Source organism: Pleurodeles waltl, chromosome 10 (assembly GCF_031143425.1).
Source record: "Pleurodeles waltl isolate 20211129_DDA chromosome 10, aPleWal1.hap1.20221129, whole genome shotgun sequence".
Lineage (NCBI taxonomy): Eukaryota > Metazoa > Chordata > Amphibia > Caudata > Salamandridae > Pleurodeles > Pleurodeles waltl.
Window position 1 is genome coordinate 849,877,302 of NC_090449.1, and position 7,553 is coordinate 849,884,854.

The window sequence follows — 7,553 nt, forward strand, 5'->3', positions numbered from 1 at the left end:
ATTTCTTTGGGAAAATGTGATGTGTCCACGTTGTGTTTTGAGGCATTTCATGTCACGGGCGCAAGGCCTACCCACACAAGTGAGGTACCATTTTTATTGGGAGTCTTGGGGGAACGCTGGGTGGAAGGAAATTTGTGGCTCCTCTCAGATTCCAGAACTTCCTGTCACCGAAATGTGAGGAAAATGTGTTTTTTAGCCACATTTTGAGGTTTGCAAACCATTCTGGGTAACAGAACCTGGTGAGAGCCCCACTAGTCACCCCATCTTGGATTCCCCGTGGTCTCGAGTTTTAAAAAATGCACAAGTTTGGTAGGTTTCCCTATGTGCCGGCTGAGCTAGAGGCCAAAATCCACAGGTAGGCACTATGCAAAAAACACCTCTGTTTCTGTTGGAAAATGTGATGTATTAAGTTGTGTTTTGGGGCATTTCCTGTCACGGGCGCTAGACCTACCCACACAAGTGAGGTATCATTTTTAACAGGAGACTTTGAGGAACGCTGAGTGGAAGGAAATGTGTGGCTCCTCTCAGATTCCAGAACTGTCTGTCACCGAAATGTGAGGAAAAAGTGTTTTTTAGCCAAATTTTGAGGTTTGCAAAGGATTCTGGGTAACAGAACCAGGAGAGAGCCCCACAAGTCACCCCATCTTGGATTCCCCTAGGTCTCTAGTTTTAAAAAATGGACAGGTTTGGTGGGTTTCCCTAGGTGCCGGCTGACCTACAGTCCAAAATCCACAGGTAGACACTTGCAAAAAACACCTCTGTTTTCTTTGGGAAAATGTGATGTGTCCGCAGTTTGTTTTGGGGCATTTCCTGTTGCAGGCACGAGGCTTACCCACACAAGTGAGGAATCATTTTTATCGGGAGTCTTGGGGGAACGCTGGGTGGAAGGAAATTTGTGGCTCGTCTCAGATTCCAGAACTCCCTGTCACCTAAATGTGAGGAAAAAGTGTTTTTTTACCCAGATTTTGAGGTTTGCAAAGGATTCTAGGTAACAGAACCTGGTGAGAGCCCCACAAGTCACCCCATCTTGGATTCTCCGTGGTCTCTAGTTTTAAGAAATGCACAGGTGTGGTAGGTTTCCCTAGGTGCCGGCTGAGCTAGAGACCAAAATCCACAGGTAGGCACTATGCAAAAAACACCTCTGTTTTCTTTGGGAAAATGTGATGTGTTAAGTTGTGTTTTGGGGCATTTCCTGTCACGGGCGCTAGGCTTACCCACACAAGTGAGGTACCATTTTTATCGGGAGTCTTGGGGGAACGCTGGGTGGAAGGAAATTTGTGGCTCCTCTCAGATTCCAGAACTTCCTGTCACCGAAATGTGAGGAAAAAGTGTTTTTTTAGCCACATTTTGAGGTTTGCAAAGGATTCTGGGTAACAGAACCTGGTGAGAGCCCCACAAGTCACCCCATCTTGGATTCCCCTAGGTCTCTAGCTTTGAAAAATGCAGAGGTTTGGTAGGTTTCCCTAGTTGCTGGCTGAGCTAGAGGCCAAAATCCACAGGTAGGCACTTTGCAAAAAACACCTCTGTTTTCTGTGGAAAAATGTGATGTGTCCACGTTATGTTTTTGGGCATTTCCTGTTGCGGGCACTAGGCCTACCCACACAAGTGAGGTATCATTTTTATTGGGAGACTTGGGGGAACGCTGAGTGGAAGGAAATTTGTGGCTGCTCTCAGATTCCAGAACTGTCTGTCACCGAAATGTGAGGAAAAAGTGTTTGTTTTTTTACCAAATTTTGAGGTTTGCAAAGGATTCTGGGAAACAGAACCCGGTGAGAGCCCCGCAAGTCACCCCATCTTCAATTCCCCTAATTTTAAAAAGTGCACAGGTTTGGTAGGTTTCCCTAGGTTCCGGCTGAGCTAGTGGCCAAAATCCACAGGTAGACACTTTGCAAAAAACACCTCTGTTTTCTTTGAGAAAATGTGATCTGTCCACTTTGTGTTTCTGGTCATTTCCTGTCCCGGGCACTAGACCTACCGACAAAGGTGAGGTTCCATTTTTATCAGGAGACTTGGGAGAACGCTGGGTGGAGGGGAATTTGTAGCTCCTTTCAGATTCTAGAACTTTCTGTCACCAAAATGTGAGGAAAAAGTGTTTTTTAGCCAAATTTGGAGGTCTGCAAAGGATTCTGGGTAACAGAGCCTGGTGAGAGACCCACAAGTCACCCCGTTTTGCATTCCCCTAGGTCTCTAGTTTTCAGAAATGCTCATGTTTGGTAGGTTTCCCTAGGTGCCGGCTGAGCTAGAGGCCAAAATCCAGAGGTAGACACTTCGCAAAAAACACCTCGGTTTCTTTGGGAAAATGTGATGTGTCTGCAATGTGTTTTGGGGCATTTCCTGTCGCATTCACTAGGCTTACCCACACAAGTGAGGTATCATTTTTATTGGGAGACTTGGGGGAACACTGGGTGGAAGGAAATTTGTGGCTCCTCTCAGATTCCAGAACTTTCTGTCACCGAAATGTGAGGAAAAAGTGTTTTTTTGCCAAATTTTGAGGTTTGCAAAGGATTCTGGGAAACAGAACCTGGTGAGAGCCCCACAAGTCACCCCATCTTGGATTCCCCGTGTTCTTGAGTTTTCAAAAATGCACAGGTTTGGTAGGTTTCCCCAGGTGCCGGATGAGCTAGAGGCCAAAATCCACAGGTAGGCAATTTGCAAAAAACACCTCTGTTTTTTGTGGAAAAATCTGATGTCTCCACTTTGTGTTTTGGGGCATTTCCTGTTGCAGGCACTAGGCCTACCCACACAAGTGAGGGATCATTTTTAACAGGAGACTTTGAGGAACGCTGAGTGGAAGGAAATTTGTGGCTCCTCTCAGATTCCAGAACTGTCTGTCACCGAAATGTGAGGAAAAAGTGTTTTTTTAGCCAGATTTTGAGGTTTGCAAAGAATTCTGGGTAACAGAACCTGGAGAGAGCCCCACAAGTCACCCCATCTTAGATTTCCCTAAGTCTCTAGTTTTAATAAATGGACAGGTTTGGTAGGTTTCCCTAGGTGCCGGTTGACCTAGAGGCCAAAATCCACAGGTAGACACTTTGCAAAAAACACCTCGGTTTCTTTGGGAAAATGTGATGTGTCTGCAATGTGTTTTGGGGCATTTCCTGTCGCAGGCACTAGGCTTACCCACACAAGTGAGGTATCATTTTTATTGGGAGACTTGGGGGAACGCTGGGTGGAAGGAAATTTGTGGCTCCTCTCAGATTCCAGAAATTTCTGTCACCGAAATGTGAGGAAAAAGTGTTTTTTTGCCAAATTTTGAGGTTTGCAAAGGATTCTTGGAAACACAACCTGGTGAGAGCCCTGCAAGTCTCCCCATCTTGAATTCCCCTAGGTCTCTAGTTTTAAAAAATGCACAGGTTTGGTAGGTTTCCCTAGGTGCTGGCTGAGCTAGAGGCCAAAATCCACAGGTAGACACTTTGCAAAAAACATCTCTGTTTTCTTTGAGAAAATGTGATGTGTCCACTTTGTGTTTTGGGGCATTTCCTGTCCCGGGCACTAGACCTACCGACAAAGGTAGGTACCATTTTTATCAGGAGACTTGGGGGAACGCTGGGTGGAAGGAGTTTTGTATCTCCTCTCAGATAATAGAACTTTCTGTCGCCGAAATGTGAGGAAAAAGTGTTTTTTTAGCCAAATTTTGAGGTTTGCAAAGGATTCTGGGTAACAGAACCTGGTGAGAGCCCCACAAGTCACCCCATCTCGGATTACCCTAGGTATCTAGTTTTCAAAAAATGCACAGGTTAGGTAGGTTTCCCTAGGTGCCGACTGAGCTAGAGGCCAAAATCCACAGGTAGTCACTTTGTGAAAACCACCTCTGATTTCTTTGGGAAAATGTGATGTGTCCACGTTGTGTTTTGGGGCATTTCATGTCACGGGCGCTAGGCCTACCCACACAAGTGAGGTACAATTTTTATTGGGAGTCTTGGGGGAACGCTGGGTGGAAGGAAATTTGTGGCTCCTCTCAGATTCCAGAACTTCCTGTCACCGAAATGTGAGGAAAAGGTGTTTTTTAGCCACATTTTGAGGTTTGCAAACGATTCTGGGTAACAGAACCTGGTGAGAGCCCCACTAGTCACCCCATCTTGGATTCCCCGTGGTCTCAAGTTTTAAAAAATGCACAAGTTTGGTAGGTTTCCCTAGGTGCCGGCTGAGCTAGAGGCCAAAATCCACAGGTAGGCACTATGCAAAAAACACCTCTGTTTCTGTTGGAAAATGTGATGTATTAAGTTGTGTTTTGGGGCATTTCCTGTCACGGACGCTAGACCTACCCACACAAGTGAGGTATAATTTTTAACAGGAGACTTTGAGGAACGCTGAGTGGAAGGAAATTTGTGGCTCCTCTCAGATTCCAGAACTGCCTGTCACCGAAATGTGAGGAAAAAGTGTTTTTTAGCCAAATTTTGAGGTTTGCAAAGGATTCTGGGTAACAGAACCTGGAGAGAGCCCCACAAGTCACCCCATCTTGGATTCCCCTAGGTCTCTAGTTTTAAAAAATGCACAGGTTTGGTAGGTTTCCCTAGGTGCCGGCTGAGCTAGAGACCAAAACCCACAGGTAGGCACTATGCAAAAAACACCTCTGTTTTCTTTGGGAAAATGTGATGTGTTAAGTTGTGTTTTGGGGCATTTCCTGTCACAGGCGCTAGGCCTACCCACACAAGTGAGGTATCATTTTTATCGGGAGACTTGGGGGAACGCTGGGTGGATAGAAATTTGTGGCTCCTCTCAGATTCCAAAACTTTCTGTCACCGAAATGTGAGGAAAAATAGTTTTTTTAGCCAAATTTTGAGGTTTGCAAAGGATTCTGGGTAACAGAACTTGGAGAGAGCCCCACATGTCAACCCATCTTGGATTCCCCTATGTCTCTAGTTTTGAAAAATGCACAGGTTTGGTCGGTTTCCCTGGGTGCCGGCTGAGCTAGAGGCCAAAATCCATAGGTAGGCACTTTGCAAAAAACACCTCTGTTTTCTTTGAGAAAATGTGATGAGTCCAATTTGTGTTTTGGGGCATTTCCTGTCGCGGGCACTAGGCCTACTCACACAAGTGTGGTACCATTTTTATAGGGAGACTTGGGGGAACGCTGGGTGGAAGGAAATTTGTGGCTCCTCTCAGATTATAGAACTTTCTGTCTCTGAAATGTGAGGAAAAAGTGTTTTTTTTAGCCTAATTTAGAGGCTAGCAAAGGATTCTGGGTAACAGAACCTGGAGAGAGCTCCACAAGTCACCCCATCTTGGATTCCCCTAGGTCTTTAGTTTTAAAAAATGGACAGGTTTGGTAGGTTTCCCTAGGTGCCGGCTGAGCTAGAGGCCAAAATCCACAGGTAGACACTTTGCAAAAAACATCTCTGTTTTCTTTGAGAAAATGTGATGTGTCCACTTTGTGTTTTGGGGCATTTCCTGTCCCAGGCACTAGACCTACCGACAAAGGTGAGGTTCCATTTTTATCAGGAGACTTGGGAGAACGCTGGGTGGAGGGGAATTTGTAGCTCCTTTCAGATTCTAGAACTTTCTGTCACCGAAATCTGAGGAAAAAGTGTTTTTTAGCCAAATTTTGAGGTTTGCAAAGGATTCTGGGTAACAGAGCCTGGTGAGAGACCGACAAGTCACCCCGTTTTGCATTCCCCTAGGTCTCTAGTTTTCAGAAATGCTCATGTTTGGTACTTTTCCCTAGGTGCCGGCTGAGCTAGAGGCCAAAATCCACAGGTAGACACTTCGCAAAAAACACCTCGGTTTCTTTGGGAAAATGTGATGTGTCTTCAATGTGTTTTGGGGCATTTCCTGTCGCATTCACTAGGCTTACCCACACAAGTGAGGTATCATTTTTATTGGGAGACTTGGGGGAACACTGGGTGGAAGGAAATTTGTGGCTCCTCTCAGATTCCAGAACTTTCTGTCACCGAAATGTGAGGAAAAAGTATTTTTTTGCCAAATTTTGAGGTTTGCAAAGGATTCTGGGAAACAGAACCTGGTGAGAGCCCCACAAGTCACCCCATCTTGGATTCCCCGTGTTCTTGAGTTTTCAAAAATGCACAGGTTTGGTAGGTTTCCCCAGGTGCCGGATGAGCTAGAGGCCAAAATCCACAGGTAGGGAATTTGCAAAAAACACCTCTGTTTTTTGTGGAAAAATCTGATGTCTCCACGTTGTGTTTTGGGGCATTTCCTGTTGCAGGCACTAGGCCTACCCACACAAGTGAGGGATCATTTTTAACAGGAGACTTTGAGGAACGCTGAGTGGAAGGAAATTTGTGGCTCCTCTCAGATTCCAGAACTGTCTGTCACCGAAATGTGAGGAAAAAGTGTTTTTTTAGCCAGATTTTGAGGTTTGCAAAGGATTCTGGGTAACAGAACCTGGAGAGAGCCCCACAAGTCACCCCATCTTAGATTTCCCTAAGTCTCTAGTTTTAATAAATGGACAGGTTTGGTAGGTTTCCCTAGGTGCCGGTTCACCTAGAGGCCAAAATCCACAGGTAGACACTTTGCAAAAAACACCTCGGTTTCTTTGGGAAAATGTGATGTGTCTGCAATGTGTTTTGGGGCATTTCCTGTCGCAGGCACTAGGCTTACCCACACAAGTGAGGTATCATTTTTATTGGGAGACTTGGGGGAACGCTGGGTGGAAGGAAATTTGTGGCTCCTCTCAGATTCCAGAAATTTCTGTCACCGAAATGTGAGGAAAAAGTGTTTTTTTGCCAAATTTTGAGGTTTGCAAAGGATTCTTGGAAACACAACCTGGTGAGAGCCCCGCAAGTCTCCCCATCTTGAATTCCCCTAGGTCTCTAGTTTTAAAAAATGCACAGGTTTGGTAGGTTTCCCTAGGTGCTGGCTGAGCTAGAGGCCAAAATCCACAGGTAGACACTTTGCAAAAAACATATCTGTTTTCTTTGAGAAAATGTGATGTGTCCACTTTGTGTTTTGGGGCATTTCCTGTCCCGGGCACTAGACCTACCGACAAAGGTAGGTACCATTTTTATCAGGAGACTTGGGGGAACGCTGGGTGGAAGGAATTTTGTATCTCCTCTCAGATAATAGAACTTTCTGTCGCCGAAATGTGAGGAAAAAGTGTTTTTTCAGTCAAATTTTGAGGTTTGCAAAGGATTCTGGGTAACAGAACCTGGTGAGAGCCCCACAAGTCACCCCATCTCGGATTCACCTAGGTATCTAGTTTTAAGAAATGCACAGGTGTGGTAGGTTTCCCTAGGTGCCGGCTGAGCTAGAGACCAAAATCCACAGGTAGGCACTATGCAAAAAACACCTCTGTTTTCTTTGGGAAAATGTGATGTGTTAAGTTGTGTTTTGGAGCATTTCCTGTCACGGGCGCTAGGCCTACCCACACAAGTGAGGTACCATTTTTATCGGGAGTCTTGGGGGAACGCTGGGTGGAAGGAAATTTGTGGCTCCTCTCAGATTCCAGAACTTCCTGTCACCGAAATGTTAGGAAAAAGTGTTTTTTAGCCAAATTTTGAGGTTTGCAAAGGGGAGTCTGGGTAACAGAACCTGGTGAGAGCCCCACAAGTCACCCCATCTTTCATTCCCCTAGGTCTCTAGCTTTGAAAAATCCA